The 18,254-nt window shown below is 37.6% G+C and overlaps 1 long non-coding RNA gene across 1 annotated transcript; it reads right to left on the bottom strand.

Moving 5' to 3' along the window:
- Nucleotides 1-9,016: 9,016 nt before the first annotated feature.
- On the bottom strand, nt 9,017-17,264 carry LOC126831068 (uncharacterized). The gene is made up of 5 exons (XR_008789024.1): nt 17,131-17,264; nt 15,475-15,648; nt 14,145-14,342; nt 13,469-13,530; nt 9,017-12,498 (listed from the first exon to the last, which is right to left on the bottom strand). It is a non-coding gene; the product is annotated as an uncharacterized LOC126831068 (long non-coding RNA).
- Nucleotides 17,265-18,254: the final 990 nt, after the last annotated feature.

The following is an 18,254-nucleotide window of genomic DNA, read 5'->3' as shown; positions in this document are numbered from 1 at the left end:
TACAGCTAATCCTTCTTTAGAAATTCCAATTAACACCTTAGTCACGCTAACATGATTATTTAAGTTTTGAGCTGGGTGAGAATGAACCTTAAGAACAAAGAATTTTTTGCTGATCTAATATAGATATAAATAATGGACAACAATATTTACTGAAAAATATACAGGCGTAGATTTACATGGTTCCTTACATTTCTGGGCCTAAAACTATCATGTATATTTAAGTGACAACAAAAAAGGTTGGCATAATTGTACTCCAGAATTTTAGGCGTTATCAATACCATTTCATTCAATTCACATTTTGGGCATGTGCTTTTTTGATAAAATAAAATTAATTCATGGAGTTTCTTCACAAAAATAGATAAATATTATTGAATACATCATAATGGTTGATAGTATTATGAATAACGGTACAAAATGACACATTTACAGAAGTCATATCAGGGATTCGAGTTAGATAATTTTCGTTCTAAGCAAGATTCATGACGGCCAAACTTATCGATGCAAGTATTGATGTTTGCTTCCAATGCATCAAAGCGTAAAATGTATTTGATGTCAGTGCTACAAACACTGAGATTTTATTAAGAGGTCACTCCCGTTAATCAGTCAGTGGCTGCTTAATACAGATTCTACTGTATAAACAAATGCAATGTCTGGCTCTCTTAAATGTTAAAATTTGTTTTAGTGTGTCATAGAATTTGTTTATATGTGTCAAGTGTGAATTGAACGAAATAGGAAATAAAATGAAACGAAATGGGGTTTAACGTCCTACTGTTCTGCTCCTATACTGGCCTAATGAAGACGGGCATACGCCATACAGTGTGCTTTGAGGGAAATTTTGCCCGGGCAGCGGCACTATCGCCTACTCTTATATCGAATTCCAACTGCCAGGGGATCTTTTACGTGCATTCCAATATATACACGGGACCTCAGTTTTTCGTCTCATCCGAACGACTAGACAGCTGTCCTTGTCAGGCAGGCTAATACTGAGATGTTGATAACAATGACAGGTTTATCATATCGAACTGGCTGTAGATAATCAATTTATCAGCAACACATCAATATGCAGTGTGCCATGACAACCTGTTCTTTTGTTCAAACTAACAAATGAAAATCTTATAGTTGGTGACGTCAACCATCTAGTTTTTGAAATCTCCCAGTTGAACTTCAGTGCGACTGGCAATCTGGTTAAAACACAAATCCTATTTCGTTTCGTTTTTATAGTTCAAAATTTCGTTTTACTTGTCTTTCCTACACTGGGATCTGGAAGAGTTGTTATTTAACTCGTGTTCTGAATGGTGTCAGGGATAAGCCAATGAAACGGTCTGTTAAGGCGAGCTTTAGGCGTGTTTTGCACGGAACTGTGGGTAATCCACTAGTAACATCAATGCTGATTGATTAATCAAATTTCTGACGTCATAGGGTCATAAGTCGGTCTTTTGACCCCTGACGTGACCTATCGCTACAACTTGTCAGATCTTCATGTAGTGTAGGCCATTGAAAGTATAAAAAAACGAAACGAAATATAGATCTGTATTTAATCAGATTGTGCGACTGGTTGACAACTGGGGAGTCCCAAGATCAATCACAACAACTAAACACCCTCTCCCGATCAACTTGCTCGGTCAATGTAGGGTTCGAACACACGACTTACCAACTTAGCCACCGTGGCTCCTCTCAACTAGTTGCATTTACCCTATTAAGCTTAGACACCGACCGTGTATAACATACATACTTTCTGACAACGACCGGATTCAATAAATATATGTACAGTCAAATAGTTAAAGTAGTCGCTATCAATAGAAAATTGAATTTCAACTGTATTCGAGATTTTAAAAAGAAATGGATCCCATTAATAAGCTTCGCCAAACCGGTCCACAGTTTAAGCAATCTCATTAAAACACAGATCCTATTTCGTTTCGTTTTTTGTAGTTTTTTATATTTGTCTTTACTACACAGATCCTATTTCGTTCCGTTTTTTGTAGTTTTTTTTTATACTTGTCTTTACTACACTTGGATCTGGAAGAGTTGTTATATAACTCGCGTTCTGGTTGATGCGATGGATTAGCCAATAAAACGGTCTGTTACGGCGAGTTCTTGGCGTGCGAAGCACGGAATTATGGGTATCTCACTAGAAACATCAACGCTGATTGGTTAATCAAATGTCTGACAGCATAGGGTCAAAAGCCGCTGGACGTAAAACTTTAGGAACGAACGTATGACCTATCGCTACAACCTGTCAGATCTTCATGTAGTGGAGACCATCGAAAGTATAAAAAACGAAACGAAATATAGATCTGTATCTTAATCAGATTGCAGTTTAAGTCATTTAAAAAACATTTAAATCCCAAAGTACCCCCCAGCAGATATTTCAAACGAGTCGTAAAGTAGTAAATTAAAGAAAATAGATAACGTGTCATCAAATATCCTACCAACCCTTGTGTATTGTTTGGTGATTTGTTCGCGAGGATTTCCTAGTACTAATTTATAGTGGGCAGTAACCTCTCCTACTTTTTGGGGTTAAGATCCATCTCAGTGTATTTTAAACATACAGTAAAATTATTACGATTATTTATCGAGGGAGATCCTGACTGTATATTATGTATGTTTAAATTTGACAAGCTATCTTAAAGACCATATTAAACAATGCATGCATGATGTCGACAACATAATAAACGTGACCAGTTGATTTAAGGCCATCCCCGGCTGTCTTTTGGAATGGTTGTGGAATATGAAGCGCCTGTGTCATTAGACAGATGTATTCATATAACTTAATACCCCCAGTCGGCTAATGCAGTCAAGGTATCAGTTTTTATATCATCTCCCTTGATATTGTAAAAATGTCGTACTGTATGTCATCGATGGGGACAGTTATCAGTGAAGACGATGATTCGATCAACACGCAGCTTAATTATCGCCCTGAAAAGTTGTTCTTAGTGTTTAACGTCCGCTTCGACCGAAGGTGACATCGCAGACAAGTTGTCTTTTTTATTTTTATTATCTTAGCGCACGCGTAGGGGTCTTTCCTGTGCGGGGAAACCGGAGTATCCGGAGTAAACCCACGAGGTTGAGAAGGCGCCCCTATCTACAAACCACATTCGCTCATACCAGGGATGGAAACCACAACCGTAAGCCAGAGGTGACAGCAAGCCAGCTAGAGGTCATCCCAACCCCCCATCTATATCTGATAGGGAGAGGTGACAGCAAGCCAGCTAGAGGTCATCCCAACCCCCCATCTATATCTGGTAGGGAGAGGTGACAGCAAGCCAGCTAGAGGTCATCCCAACCCCCCATCTATATCTGATAGGGAGAGGTGACAGCAAGCCAGCTAGAGGTCGAAGCCGGACACCTTACAGATCACTAGGCCATTCTAACACCCCCCCCCCCCCCGCCCTAAAAGGCGATAACATTTAGCTATTCAGCAGATAAATCTGACAATATACGAAATATAAGAGTTCGAACCTACCTGAAGAATAAACAAATAAACTTTTTAAACAACAGACATATAATCCACACTTGTAAGCTGCCATCTTGATTTCTGAATCACAAGTTAAATTCGACTATTCGACGATATGATACATTTTTAAAGAATGTAGATTACAGTTATATGGCCACTTATGTCTAATTTACTTTCCCAATCTGTTCACATTGACATCTATGTCATACATTACTCAGAATTAAACAAACTGTAATAAAAATAGCACCACACAATGTCCGCCATGTTTCCGTTTTCCTCTTCCCCTGCATTTCAGTTAATTCAATTGAAGTGAATTAATAATAGTATTATGTGTGTGTGTGGTTTTTGCTTGTCATCTTAAACATACATTATGCAAGAGCTTAATCTGCCTGTTGCAGATCTTTCGTTACATCTGAAATGTTATCTAAATTATCAATTAGACATTATTAACTTATCCAGACCATAATCAACTCTCGATATGATCGCTAGTCTCCAATCTGCTGCTCAACGCTCAATGATGATTAAATCCAAAAATGGATAATCGAGACTATGTTATTTTTTTTTTATCTTATCGACTTTGGTAATGATGATCGAAGCTAGGTCTAAAATTCAAAAGCTGATATCTCGGTTCAGAGTGGAGCAATTTGACAAATTTGCAGCATATTCCCTTTACATTATCTAGTTTTTAACTATTATAGTGAGAACTGCCAGCTCTTTATCTAATCTTACATAATGACCCTTTAATATAAGTCTACTTTATAATACCGTTTATATTTTATATAAAAATACATAAATAGTGCATACATTTATAATACCGTTTCTATATTATATAAGAATACATAAATAGTGCATACATTTATTAAGTGAAATGGGGTTTAACGTCCAACTTTTCTGCGCCGACTGGGTTAATGAAGACGAGTGAAATTTGTTCGGACATCGACGCTACGGACTACCCCAATTTCTAACTCCATCTGTCAATGGTTCTTTAACGTGTACACGGGATCTTGAAAGTTCCATCCGAACATCTGGACACTGTCCTTGACAGACCAAGACCCCCCCCCCCCCCCCCGTCTTGCACAACTGATGCTGGAAAATCAGACAACTTTCACAAGGTTGCTTTTCAGCAGTAAAAAATTACTTGCCATTTTCCTACGAAGTTTTCATAGCCAATGTAAACGATTTCCCCCCCCCCCTCCACAAATCATTTCTACTTTCTACGATATTACTCTTTGAGAGGCAGTGGATAGGATTTCATATTTGGTCATAATCAGCTATGTATTCTTACCCTTAAATGACAGATTGTCTAATTTTGCGCTTGAGTATTTGGATGCCTGAGTAAATAGGAACCCTAGCGAATTGCCCTATTTTATGACAAACGGACTTAATGCTTGGGTTTAGAATACACGCTATCAGTTGTGGATCTAGAAGCTGTGGGGTAGGGGGTGGTTCCAAATCTAGGGCGCCATCCATAATCCCACCCCATAATAACTGGCTATAACTCTGCCTGAGCACCCCGGTAGAACATAGGTCTTATTACCTAAATTATATTATAGTTGTTCGTCGATCGTTATCTTGCCGACAACTAGTTTTATTCAAGTTGACATAAAGCTCATGTCATATTATTATTGATTTTGTTATTGATATTTGTCAACCTTAGAGAAGTGACAATAACGCCGAGGAACCTGAAAAGGAGGGGGGGGGCAGTGGGAGCTCCCCTGAGAAATTTTTGGAAATTTAAGCCAATATCCTGGTTTTGAAGTCATTCCTAGGAGCAAATTCTTGTGAACTAGAGGAACAGAAATGGTACAGAATCTTGAGATCTGCCTGACAATTCCGCCTGTTTTGTGGGAGGTGATATAATATACTGAGCGCCATGGAAAACGCATCACTTAGTTTTTCGTATAACAAAATGATCCTGTAAACATATCTTATTTATTTTGCTTCTTATTGTGAACAATATTCAAATGGGAACACGTCAATAACAACACATTTGTACACTTATGGATGTTTAATCTGTAATCAACGGTACAAAGTTAGAGGGGTCAAAACCAAAAGTACGACACAGATGTCAGTAGCGCGTGTGTCCTCCACGGGCTCTTACGCACGCTGTGCAGCGACATCGCATGGAATTAACCAATGTTTGAAAGAAGGCCTGGGGCAAATTGTTCCATTCTTGGACAAGAGCAGCTTTTAAAGCAGCAATGTTGTGCATCTGTGGTCTCCAATACAGACGGCGTCCAATCTCATCCCAGACATGTTCTATCGGTGCCATGTCCGGAGACATGGCTGGCCAGACGAGACATTGATGTTGTTAGCAGCCAGGTAGTCCATACTAAATCGGGCGGTATGCGGACGTGCATTATCCTGTTGGAAGTGCTGAAGGTGTGGGTGTGCTCGAAACATCGGAACAACAATTGGTTGCAAGACATCATCACGGTAGGCTACAGCATTAACGCGACCCCTGCAAATGTGTAGGGCGGTCCGATGATGAAATGTGAAGCCTCTCCAGGCCATTACACTTCCCCCACCCCATCGATTCGTTTCGAAGACGCAGCAGTCTGCAAGACGTTCCCCAAGACGTCTCCACACACGTTGACGGCCATAAGCGTGATAAAGATGAAAGCGACTCTCATCACTGAAGAGCACACTTTGCCAGTCTACTCTTCTCCATGTCTGGTGTCCTTGAGCCCATATCAAACGCCGCTGACGGTGATGATCCCCGAGGATAGCTCCAACATATGGTCGTCGTGCACGGAGTCCTACTTCTCTTAGACGACGTCTTACGGTGTTGGCACTTACTGGTCCTTGTCTTCCGACGACTGCTGCACTTGTTCGAGTCGTTGGGCGGAATCTGTCACGCAGAAGAGTGACCCGGATGTAGCGGTCTTGAGCCTGGGTTGTAACGCGTTCTGGACCAGGACGTTGACGGTCACGTGTTGATCCAGTAACTCGAACACGTTCCACCAACCTTACAATAGTGGACTGATGACAATTGAAGTGTCTGGCAATAGCGCGTGTAGACATGCCAGCCCGGGACATTCCCATGGCTTCATTCCGTTGATTTTCAGTAAGTCTCGGCATCTCTAGCTCGATTCCATCACACGTCCAACAACAAATTACGACAGATTGACGTTTCACAGTTCATGTACTGCACATTAAGTTGAAAACATGCTTTTAAAGGGCTCACACACAATGCTGCCCGTGAATATTGGGGTTTTCATGTGCATCTCGTGCAATTTTTTTTTGTGTGCACACGGGCCGATATTTTTTGCGTTTGGGAGCATAGTGTGAAACAATAGTTCATAGTATTGCATAATATTATACATACAAAACCACCTAGTAATAAAATATTTGGGAAAAAAAGTGATGCGTTTTCCATGGCGCTCAGTACTCACGAACTAGTGGTACTACTAACTGGGCGGTTTACTATAACCGTGGATATTGATGTGATATTTCCTGGCATTTGACTTCATTGATTGTTAATTCCACCGGTTTTGTTAAAGTTTGACAGAACATTTGACCCACTCTCTAGTGCTATTACTAACTGGACGATTCGCTATAACCGTGAATATGATATAGTGATGAGATAGTATATGATCACAGATCAGGAGTGGAAGAATGATGATATAATGGAATGGAGCGCCCTAGGCGCGAAAAAATTTCAGACAGCTACGTTTAATATTTATGTTATTGAACTTTTAGTGCCATATACGGAAACCCCAACGCATACCCTAAAGCTAACCTACAGTCTCGCCATGTGCCCTAACCTTATTTACATCTCATCGACCTTGACAAAATCTTGAGTTGGCCTGAAGAAATAGTTCTAGCCCCAGCAGGTCCTACTGGTCCCAGTATTCCCCACATAGATCTAGCCCCAGCAGGTCCTACTGGTCCTAGTATCCCGCACACAGATCTAGCCCCACCAGGTCCTACTGGTCCTAGTATCCCCCACACAGATCTAGTCCCACCAGGTCCTACTGGTCCTAGTATCCCCCACACAGATCTAGCCCCACCAGGTCCTACTGGTCCTAGTATCCACCACATAGATCTAGCCCCACCAGGTCCTACTGGTCCTAGTATCCCCCACACAGATCTAGCCCCACCAGGTCATACTGGTCCTAGTATCCCCCACACAGATCTAGCCCCACCAGGTCCTACTGGTCCTAGTATCCCCCACACAGATCTAGTCCCACCAGGTCCTACTGGTCCTAGTATCCCCCACACAGATCTAGCCCCACCAGGTCCTACTGGTCCTAGTATCCCCCACACAGATCTAGTCCCACCAGGTCCAACTGGTCCTAGTATCCCCCACATAGATCTAGTCCCACCAGGTCCAACTGGTCCTAGTATCCCCCACACAGATCTAGCCCCACCAGGTCCTACTGTTCCTAGTATCCCCCACAACAGATAAACAAACCGACAAACGACATTCACAAATATATATGTAGATAAATCAGCGGCTATCGTCACGTGACTACAAACAACATCTTTAATTGAATATATATATATTCTTTAAAGCAAGATTTTAAAAAATATAATCAAAAATATCATGAGTATTCTTTTAGATTACAATAACTTTACAATAAGATGCATTATGTAAGAGCTAAATCTGTTTTGGCTGCAAACACACACGCCTATAATCAACTCTCTAGACCATCGGGAGGCAGAGATTTGTAGGGATTAGAACAAAAATCGAACCCTGGCTGGATATAAAAATTTAACGATATAACAGATATACGAGACTAATTTTCGCTTGCCCAGTTCCGTTGCTACAATAATAAGCAATGCTACATCTTCCTACACTCGTAACTTCGCTCAGAATGAAGTAATTTGAATGAAATTTTCATTATATTCATTTTTCATTATCAATTTTTGGAACTATTATAGCAAGAGCGGTCAGCTCTTTATCTAAATCTCACATAATGCATTTTTAAAACCTTAACATATCAAAACAAAGACTAAATAGACTTTTAAATAAACAGGGTCACTACTCTGCGACGTTTCGATTAGGCTTCTATAGTCATTATCAAGCAATGTATGACTAGAGAAGCCTAGTGGAAACGTCGCTCAGTAATTAGCAGTGTTTGTATTCCATAGAATTGTCACCTGTATACTCTAGTTTAATTACTAAATGCCATTGAAACAATTTAAACATACTTTTATCAATATTAAGACTAAACCATTAAACAAAGCAAAAAAAAAGGGTCGTTTTTTTTTAAAAAAAAAAATACAATAACGTTACATTAATTATGTTAAAAGTCCCAAATATACGGAAGCGTATAGGGGTCATGCAAAATTTTGTAGAAGACCTCGAGATCCTGCGATCCTGTGATACTTTCTCGAGATCTCAATTTAATGTTCTCGAAATCCCCTAATAATTTTCTCGAGAATCTATCATCCTGTGTTAACGATCTCGAGAATTCGAGTTAATGTTCTCGGGATCTTGCCGTCCTGTGTAAATTTTCTCGAGATCTCGGGTATTTTCATATGCGTACACGTAGTTTTAACGTTTTCTCAGCGCCCCACAACCTGTCGTTTTGGAGCCCCCCCCCCCCCCACACACACACTTTCCCGAAAACCATAATAGGACGATAGAGCCTACAGTTTACTGTAAAGCATTGTGGCCATGAGAGGACGGTCCCTGTCGCTTCTAGCTTCCAGCGCACCTCATCAATCTGGAGTTATCCCCCTTATCCGAAAAACCTTGTTAACGCAATAGAGGCTACAGTTTTTAACTGATTTTGTTTTTTAAATGTGGTGTGAAGCACTAGGACCTTTCGATTTTCAGTACTCCGCAAACTTTGTCCGTATTTCTTTCAGATATGTGACAATGTGAGGACGAACCCTATCGATATTCAGCATTCGGTGACCTTCTGTTCCTTAATATACCCCGCTCCCCGCCCGCTCCCTGAAAGCTTTGTTCACGCCATAGAGGTTTCACTTTTACAATTTTGTGTGAAGCTTTGGGGTCATGAACTTTATCGATATTCAGTGGTTAACGACCTTCCGTTCCGGGGTTATACTCTCCATTCTTTGAAAACCTTGTTTTTAACGGATTTTCGAAATTCAGTGTTCCGCGACAAGGATGACCCCTGTTATTTTTCAGCAATATAAGTTTTTTTGTCCCAGAGATGTAACAAGCACGTGAACACGATAGAGATAAGATTTCTTGAAGAATGCTAGATCCTTATTCAATTTATTAAACATCCAAGTTTTCCTTTCGAATAATCTGCTGTTGAGGCATAGATTATTATTATTATTGTTCGATTTATATAGCGCTTCATTACACGTGAAGTGTTTCTAAGCGCATATCAAAAACATATACTTCAAACACACAGAAACAATCAAAATCAGGAGAACATAATTAAACACAGCTGTCTGTTAGGCGCTATTATTCAAAGGTTTATATCAACAAATCAACCGGCTAATCTCTATATTGAACCCAGTCGAGGTATTACCTGATGAACACCTACACCAAGTAGAGTTCAAAAATAAAAACGAAGTTTAAAAGAATCAACTTCATTAACAAAAATTAAACAATCAAAAACTAAACAGATAAATCAAATTCAAACGAAACAAAGAAAACAAAGAAAATGAAAAGAGCAGTTCATTTATGGAAGCGTATTTGGGTCACTATTTATTGAGACATGCTGCGTGGGCGGATCTCCACACTTTGTGTGGCTATCGTTCAAATTTATTTTGAATCATTAGTGTCATAAGCAGAGAAACCCTATTTATTTTCGGCGGAACAATGAACCTTATTGATTTGCAGCGATCCCTTATGAACGCGTTAGAGCCCAGAGTTTTTCAAGATTTTTGATTTAAAATCTGCCCCGAAGCATTTCTGCCACAAGTCAATAAACTCTGTGTCTAGCTTTATTCTAAAACAAAATATGGTCCGAAAACCATGCAAAAGATGACATATTCTATTAAACGTCGAAGAAACATTAAATTGAAATAATTTAACAAGCATGTCTGTAATTCAAATTTGGGCCATAAGACGATGAAACGTATCGATTTTAATCATATTTCAAATTGAGTGTAAATCATGGGTACCCTTTGTAACAAATGTTTTTTTTTTATCAAATCGGGTGCAAAGTATTGGGCCAATGGTTGCATCACTCCGCGGAGACACTATATCGTATAAGGTTTCATATTAACTCGGGATCTCGCGAAAATTTACACAGGATGTCAATATCTCGAGAATATTAACTCGAATTCTCGAGAAAATTTACACAGGATGTCAATATCTCAGGAAAATTATCAGGGGATTTCGAGAAAATTAAATTAAGATCTCGAGAAAATTATCAGGTGATCACGGGATATCGAGAAAGTATCACAGGATCGCAGGATCTCGAGACCTTATACAAAATTTTGCATGACCCCTATACGCTTCCGTAATAGAATAAAGAATAAAAAATATACAGTGTAATTTTAATTAAGGTCTACATTATCCTAATTCTGCCCATTCTCCATAAAGGTCATATTTTTAAAAAAAAAAAAAATCTTTGAATAAGTTATATCCCTTTAAAGGAAAATATTTTCAAAATCTTACTCTACACGGGAATGAACTTGTATTCGATTCAAGTAATTTCTAAATGAAGACAAATAGTTATATACCTAGCCGTATTATATGAAACCTGCATTAGTAAACCATGAATATAAAAACAACACCGCGCGTAAAAACGTTGCCAGGTCTCTTTGAAAGGGGTCAAATTTGTAACATTCTTTTAAAAATTATTTGCCCAGTTTGATTCACTAAAATATGTCTGGGACGAAATCTTTTAAGTTAAACCTGAAACATATAGCTAATATGTATATACGAATATTAATTCTGCATATTAATAAATTAGAGAATAATATAGCTAACATACAGTAATATAAAACAGTGTGGAATAATACAAACTAATGAATTATAGAATAATATTTATTTTTTTAGAAATATTTAACAAATCTACTATCATTTACATGACAGTTTATAAGTCTTCATGCATGCAAATTCTTAAAGTGAACAAATATAGCTAATATACAGATATATATTAAATATTGTGGAAAAATACAAACTAATAAATTATAGAATAATAAAACTTTTTATATAAATATTTAACAAATCTACTATATTACATGACAGTTTATGAGTCCCCATGCATGCAAATTCTTAAACGTGAATAATATATCTAATATAAGTCCTCGTGCATGCAAGTTCTTAAACCTGAAAAATATATCTAATATAAGTCCTCGTGCATGCAAGTTCTTAAACCTGAAAAATATAGCTAATATAAAAGAATGTTAAATATTGTTTAAAAATACATTTGGAATAATAAAGAAATTGTGGAATAATAAAAATGTTTTGTAAATATTAACGATGCATTATGTAAGAGCTAAATCTGCGAATTGTAGCTTTTTATTTTGGCTTTAAATCTTATAAAGTTTATTATTTAGACATTTATTCACATGACAAGCCTATAATCCATTTATTCACATGACAAGCCTATAATCCATTTATTAGACTGTCCATTGAAATGCGATCGCCATGTAATGGTTTAATATAAAAATGGAGAAGCGAGACTGAGTCTCGATTAACAAATAACGTTGCTACGGTAATGAACATTATTTGACACATCTTGTCAAAACTTCGAACAGTGATAACTTGATTAATATTTAATTTTGAATTATCTATTTTTGAACTATTATAGCAATAACGACCAGCTCTTTATCTAAATCTGGCATAATGCATCTTTAAAAAAAAATCAACCATAATTACATAGGGATATACTTGAGAGTTTTTGAGTCCTCGTGCATGCTATTTTTTTTAACGGATGAATGGCGATTAAAATTCTTGTCAACATTCGCTTACGAATTCGTCCGCGCTGTGACAGAAAACTAATATCCAGGACCTTGATAGTAATTCCAAGTAAAATTTGTCCGTGTTAGTTATGTTGCTTTTTGGTAGCGTAATTTATTTCTGCATATTCTACAGTTAGTGCGGCGGCTGGTATGTCTTGACTTTCAACAATAGGATTGCGTTGAACTTGTGAATAAATCTGTAAAAATATATGATAAATAAATAGAAGCAATACGGCAGTTACATCCTCATTCAGTGCTGGTATCGTTAGTTTCATATTGCTTAAAATACGATTCGGGTAAAGTACATTATTAAATCTAACGAAATACATCTTAAGTCCCGATCCAGTGATTTTGGGTGTGGAACTTAAAATTAAAATAGTAGCAATGTTTGTGGGCGTAAGCTGGTTGGAGCCTGGGATGTACACAATGTCTATCATCGATTCATGGCTAATGTTATCCTAGAATAAAAACATGGTATTTTTTAGCCATCTACGGGTGTATCTAATAAATGAATGCAATCTTGATCTAATAGATAAGTTTATCCGTGGTAAAACTCGCCGGTCATACATCGGCCATTTTGAATGTCACATGATGTATCCTTTCGTCGATCGCTTCACAAAGGTCCACGATGGCGGCTCAAACTGGCGTTTCTTCAGAAATTTCACGTATTTAGCCGAAGCACTCACATTGTGCGCTAAAAATAGTTCCCGGTAAATCATCAAATTAACTTTTGATGTGGAAAATGTTCCAAGGATCTTTAATATGTAACTCATGCAACGAATCGATGTATAATTGTCGAGAATTCGGCAGCAATTCATTCTAACAAATCCTGCCAATCAGTAGCCACTGGTGGCGGTGCTTAGGAACCGATTAAACGCTGATTAATGGCCGGCGAGTTTTACCAGAAATAAACAATGGGTTAAGTTATCTCTGGAATCGAGATTGAACTGAATGCTGAAATAAAGCGAATGAAAAATTTATTGTCAAAATAGCGTGTGTTTTACAATAAGCAGGGTTCTCGAAGATCAACATATAGTCAAGATGTAAGCTATTTTAATATATTAGAATGTATAAATTAATATGCTAAACATAAACTAGAATACAACAGAACCTGGATATCACAAAAGCCCACGATAACTCCACAAAGTATCAATTATAAAAACTTACCGCTTGTTGATCGGGTAAACTATAAGGCGGTTGTTCTGGGTTTTGCTGGAAAGTTGTGGTTCCTTTTTAACAAGAAAAAGTATATTAAGTTAACTACTACTAGATATTTGGGACTTTTGTATTTAAAAAAAACGCATTCAAGGTATTGCATGGTGGAGTTTTTCTGTCAGTAATTTAAAGTTCAAATTCATATTTTTTGGAAACAGTTCAGTAACACCAAAATGTTACTGTTACCCCGCGTGATTCTCAGATATAACCTTAATTATCCCCCCTTTGTCATTACTCATCCGCCATTAAAGATTCTATAACTAATCAAGGATACAGTGCTAGGACTACAGTTATTTCCCTTCATTTCCATAGTTTCTTTCATATTTCCCTTCAATTTTTGATCTAGAAATGTGGGGGAGAAAACTGATTTATATCTTTTGACAGGGTTTTTATCACAGTAAACAATCTTGGTATGGGAAAGCGAATTAGGACACCTCGGACTCATTTATTAAAAAATCTTGGTGGATCAACCCAATCCAGTATTCTTTCATATGATCATGGAATATTTGGATCCTTATGGTTAAAATGATTAATTAGAAACCATGAAAGGTTTACAACAATATAATAGTCTAAGAAAAGGCCTGAATTTAACACAGAAGATATCCACGCCGAAGAAAAAATAAATTACCTTTGTTGGTGTTTTTATTGACTACACCATAAATTTTATTAGGATCATAAGCACCAGTCTTGTTTGAGTTATCTCTGTTATCATTCCAGGCGGGTAAATCATCCATAGCCTCGTAATCTCCACCCATCGCGATCGTATTTACACTCGGGTACATCTTACTTTCCTCAACCACTGGGTCTGAATTCTCAGTTTTCTTTCCTGTTAGGTAAATAAAATAATTGTTACTATTTTAACGTAAAGGTATCTTCCTTTGAAATCTTTTACAGCAAAACATAGTCATGATGATATGACACAGACATTAGGTAACAATGCTCCTTCGTATAGTATAGTAGGATGCAGACCACTATTAATTTCCCTATTGACTTCAATTTAATTCTGGTCTCTTTGCCCTGCTTCATTTTTTTCCCAAATTTGCATTGGGCTGACTGCTTTTCACTACAGACAGAGAAGCAAATGGTCATGTATTTGCACCAAAATTTGTTTGAGGTTGCCCACCAAAATTTTGAGATACACAACCTTGAAGTAGCATATTAAAAACATGTAACTATTCGCCGTACATATCACCGTAACCAACCTGATAACTCTGTTATCCTCCTGCCTCTAAATCATACTGGAAAATGTGAATTCAAACCCTCTTCGTCCATTCTAGACCAAAACAATCAACAAAAATGGACATGCAAAAGGGGAGAAATATATAGGTCTGCCCCAGAACAGTGGTGTGCTAAATTTACAAGGGGCAGGATCAGCTCATGACTGAAGAATAAAAACGTCTGATAGTGAGAGTCATGGTTAAGTCAAAGGCTTTTCCAGGACTATCTGAGATATTCACGTGCTTTCTTGGGTGAGTCAGGATGAAACCTGAGTTCATCAATTTGACCCAGAGACAAAAGGTCGAAGTATACAGTCGAGGCCGGAAACGACTTCTTGGCGTCCGATGCACGGAACTGTAGGTACACCACTAGAAACGTCAACGTTGATTGATTGATCAATGTCTAACGCCATGGGGTCAAAAGCCGCTCGTACGACCCCCGACGCGACCTTCCAGTAAAACTGGTCAGATCTTCATGTAGTGTAGGCCATCGAAAGTATTTAAAAAAACGAAACGAAAAATAATCTGTATTTTAATCAGACTGAAGGACACTGTTTCGATAGAATGCCTATTATCACTAACTGAACAATTCAAGCATGTTAGAGATAAATATATCAAATAGTTCCACCTGTAGGTCGTTTACAGTAATCGTGGATGATACAATGGACAGAGGGGAAGATAAGTCAAATAAACTTCCACATAAAATGTTGGCGTATGAAAGAAATGAGAAATAAGCCTTACTTGGTTCTGTGTTCTGTTGTCTATGGCGACTGGCTACGTAAATAAAACATCCAATAAACAACAAACCAAACAGGCAACCAGCTCCAATTACAGCAAATAATGTAATATTTGAATCAGCAATATTTTCCATTTGGCCACCAGTGGTCGTGTTTTCAGCATTTTTCTGTGTTTGATCTGTGGTATATAATATTATAGATGTCACAGTACTAGTATATATTCCACCAGCATTCCTTTCCGCAACTGTCGTATGACCTATGTAAAAAGGTATTGTCACTTTCAAACAGACGATTAATAGTAGATACCCACTGATTTACCGATACTCTAAGTGAAATGAAATGAAATGGGGTTTAACGTCCTACTATTCTGCTCCTGAAGACGGGGGTAATCTGAGAATCTAAGAACTAGTCTTCTGAATAAAGCAGAAAACAGCCCATACATTAACTCTAAAGATGTATGTGTATCAAAATGGAATTGACAGTTCTGTCTGACATTCGACAAACCTGAACTCAATCTGATTAAAACGCTGATCCTATTTCGTTTCGTTTTTTAAAGTTCAAAATTTTGTTTTACTTGTCTTTACTACACTCGGATCTGGAAGAGTTGTTATATAACCCGCGTTCTGGATAATGTGAGGGATTACCCAATGAAACGGTCTGTTGCGGTGAGTTTTTGGCGTGAGGTACATGGAACTTGGCTGATTGGTTAATCACATATCTGACGTCATATGGTCAAAGGCCGCTCATATGACCCCTGAAGCGACCTTTCACTCAAACTGGCCAGATCTTGATGTAGTAGAGACCATCGAAAGAATAAAAAAAGGAAACGAAATGTAGATCTGTATTTTAGTAAGATTGACCAGAACTTAAATATGCAATAAAAAATGGCGCAATTAAAACAAGTCAAAATGTTACCGATCACTACAATCAAAAAAGTGAGTGTGTCTCTTTAAACGGTTCTGGCATGGGAATGCCAAGAGGGACTTATGTCTGGACAGCAATATTAATAGAAATTATTATCGATCGACGACAATCAACAATGTGCGAGTGTCCCTTTAAACGAACCTGGCTGGACAGGTGTATTTATAGAAAATTTATATATGATAGAGATATTATACAAAGTGTGCACCACCATAATTCCATAAAATAATTTAAAGTCAATAGTTTTTTATAAGCAATATGTTTATTCAGATTTGTATCTGAATAGGGATTGGGGAACATTTCAACATATTGTTTGCCAAATATATAATAAATTCACACATGTTAGAATTGCCAGGTATTAAAACTACAAGTCAGACAGAAGACAGATTGCTCAAATTTGATGGGGTTTTTTCCTTCCATTGAGTGTAAAATCATTTATAGAACAACATAGAATAATATATATATATATATAGAGAGAGAGAAATGGGGTTTAACGTCCACTCGACACAAACTAGGTCATTTCGGGACTAACATATGGTTTAATTTTAGGGGTCTTCAGCAGTGGGAGGAATGGTTAATGAGCTAATAATGTTCTTAACCATTGCTTCAAGAATATGCTGGCTACTAAACTCATTCACAAATACCACGTTTTAGTTACATTTTGTATCTACAGTCCTTTCAAGACCCACCTTTGGGCTACATTTATAGATTTATGACCGCCGTTAAATATTATACATACCTTTAGTTTTTATTTTTATGGAGACAGTCTGTGAAAAATATCGGGCATCTGTTATATGTTTACACCGCCATTGAGTTGTACCAGTACGGTTAGCTGATAGAATAATTAACAGATGGTCATAAGTAGCGTTGCCATATTTGGTTATGGTACAGTTGAATTCATTCATTGTGCTGGCGATTATCCTACAAGGTGCCCCAAGATTATCACGTGTTGTTCTAGCTAAGGGTGTATCGTTTCTATAGAATTCAACTAGATGGTATATAGTTCTACACGTGACACTGTATGAATCTCCTATACTAACTTCTGTTACATTACTAATTATAGTCAAATTATTCCCTGAAACATTGAAAACAATATAATATATTGTGCTGGTCATAAGTATCTTTGTAATATGTGGTTATGGTACAGTTGAATTCATTCCTGATGCTGGTGTTTACCCTACAAGATGCCCCAGCATGAACACGTGTTGGTCTAGCTATGAGTGTATCGTTTCTATAGAAATCAACTGGATTGTATTGAGATCTACATGTTACACTGTATGAATCTCCTATACTAACTTCTGTTACATTACTAATTATAGTCAAAACATTCCCTGAAACATTGAAAACAATATAATATATGTAGAGAATGTTTGAAAATAATATTGTTGCGAACGATATACATGTATGTATGAGAAATCCCGAAGTGGACTGGACCCATAAATATCAAACTCATGGCTTCGAGTGTTGATGGGTGAAAAAAATAACACAAAAACGATGTTGATGGTACGAGCTCTTAAGTGTATGACACATGCTTTATAAGGGATTCGACTGAGCTATTAGGGAAATTTTGCCCGGACAAAGGCGCTATGGCATACTTTTATATCGAATGCTGTTACACTTTTAGGTTCCTTGAATCGGTTCTGGATGACAGCACTGGTTTAAACTTCATATGATACTTTTATTTTTCTTTAAACATATCATGTATAAGGTTCCTTGTCTTTAGCAGCATTGTTTCCAGCTCGGCTCTCTGGCCATACTCCTCGCAGTGTTTCGTTTGATTATACCCAATCCCACTTAACACTGCTGTAAAGGAAACAAATTTCTGTTCCTAATTATGACTGGTCAATAGTCTGATTAAAAACC

The sequence above is a fragment of the Patella vulgata genome, chromosome 8, assembly GCF_932274485.2.
Source record: "Patella vulgata chromosome 8, xgPatVulg1.2, whole genome shotgun sequence".
In the NCBI taxonomy this organism is placed as follows: Eukaryota; Metazoa; Mollusca; class Gastropoda; family Patellidae; genus Patella; species Patella vulgata.
The sequence above is the reverse complement of the archived record's forward strand: the minus strand, read 5'-3'. Positions and strand labels throughout refer to the sequence as shown.